The sequence below is a fragment of the Morone saxatilis genome, unplaced genomic scaffold (assembly GCF_004916995.1).
Source record: "Morone saxatilis isolate NCDOM2014 unplaced genomic scaffold, NCSU_SB_2.0 Contig22, whole genome shotgun sequence".
Classification (NCBI taxonomy): Eukaryota; Metazoa; Chordata; class Actinopteri; family Moronidae; genus Morone; species Morone saxatilis.
The window spans coordinates 761,703-763,613 of record NW_023339785.1 but is presented as its reverse complement, the minus strand read 5'-3'; positions in this window follow the sequence as shown (position 1 = coordinate 763,613).

Sequence of the window (1,911 nt, the reverse complement as noted above, 5' to 3'; positions counted from 1 at the left end):
AGATAGTTTTCATACATATTGATGCATGTAATGTCCTAGGGATGGAAAAGGGACTAATTCAGTGGAATGGCTCACTTATTAGTTCAACAGCAAGAAGATGCTCATGGAATTGGAATTTGTTAAATTAGCAACTCTTAACTAGTTGGAACACAAGAAACAGGGCACAGAAAGGTCCACTGTCATGTAGATGTGCTCCCTGATTAGTGTTTGGGCCTGAAAATGGCACTAAATACAATGACCTCTTAAAGCTAATGAGGCTCCACAGGTAAAGAGATACTGTTTGTTGGCATCAGGGGACCAGTTGTTGGCACAGTTGAATGAAGCTAAATGATTTACAAACACTCATGCCCACTCTGGATTCTGGCAGATACGTCCAGCAGAGACAAAAATAAAAAATAAAAAACAACACAAGGAACACAGCGCATTCATCTCCCCCTGCAGGCACTGCTGCCGCAACATCGTGCCATTTGGCATGGACTCAGGACCGGATTACCTCAACAGATGCCTGTCTCAGCTGCTGGATGCACTCCGGTGGTGTAATAATCATGAAGATGATATTCCTGTGCATGTGGAGGGTGAGGGCACAGCATCAGTAACCACTTAAAGCAGTTTTGTTGCAGCTCCGGGAAGCTGGCCGGATGCTAAGTAAAAAGTGGACACTTGCCAGTGCAGACCACAGGCCAAAACACATGAGCAGCACTCACACAAAGACCGGTCCAGACAAAATAACACCCTGCTGCCTAGCCCACTGGACACTGAGCAATGACACACAAGTGGAGAGGGAGTCACTGGCAGGTTTAGCTCATTACTGACTGGACTTCCATAGAGAGCTACTACAGAGGAATAGAATAGTAGAGGTCACAGTTTCTGTATAAGTTTGTCGAGGTTATCCGTACAAAACAGTCTCCTGATCATGAAGGCAGGCCATGCACTGGCAGAGCAGCTGCTGGAATCTGAAGCATTTAGAAACACAGTAAGAGTCAAGCTGCTGGCTTCTCAGGCTCAATTATAATACTTAGCACAGGAGCAACAGTGAGACCTTATTTGCAGTCAGCTAATGCACAGAAAATGTGGCTCCAGTTGGAGGAGACTGCGCAGAGCCTGTTGGGTTCAATGGAGAGAGCAGTGCATTATGTGAGCACAAAGAGGGCTACCTCTGCAGAGTTTATAAGCAGACTGTAAGCCTGAGGGAAGGCAGATTTAGACTAAGCAGTGAGTGTAGTGCAGTGTTCATTTTGTCAATAAAACCTTTTTTCAAGACAAAACTAAAAGTAAATGAAAAGTAACCCTTGAAAACAAGAACTATGGCCAGATTTACTTACAGTAAGCTTTAGCCCAAACTGAAGACCAGCTGACAGGAGCTGACCCTGTATATTCTGCATCAACCATACTTACCAACCCTGCCCACTTTCCCTGAAGACTGCGTTTTCCATCACCCTGTCCTGGTTTCCTCCCACGGTCACAACTCTCCCATATTTTTCCTGATTTATGACAGTTTTCACACATGTATATGCTTCTTGTTATCACAACCTGTTTCTGGCACTGTACAGGGTGTGTAAGCCCTATGACACTAAAGGTCTGCTGTTCCCACCGATGGCAGAACAGCTACATGTCTGGCATGTACGTGACACACCTCATCTTCCTAAGTGAGTGAGAGACGGAGAGAGAAATAGAGATACTTAGAAACAGAAATACAATTTCAGACATCCTGGGAAGAACACTGACTATTTCAAGTCACCCATTTGTTTTTGGTCACAGCTAATTAAGTAACTATACTCACTGTTTAAATCATAAAGCTGCTTTGGTCCGAATAAATGCTTAATTAAGGGCGGCTGTGGCTCAGAGGCAGAGCAGGTCGTCCCCTAATCGGAAGGTGTTTCAATCCCCGGCTCCTCCCGTCACATGTCGAAG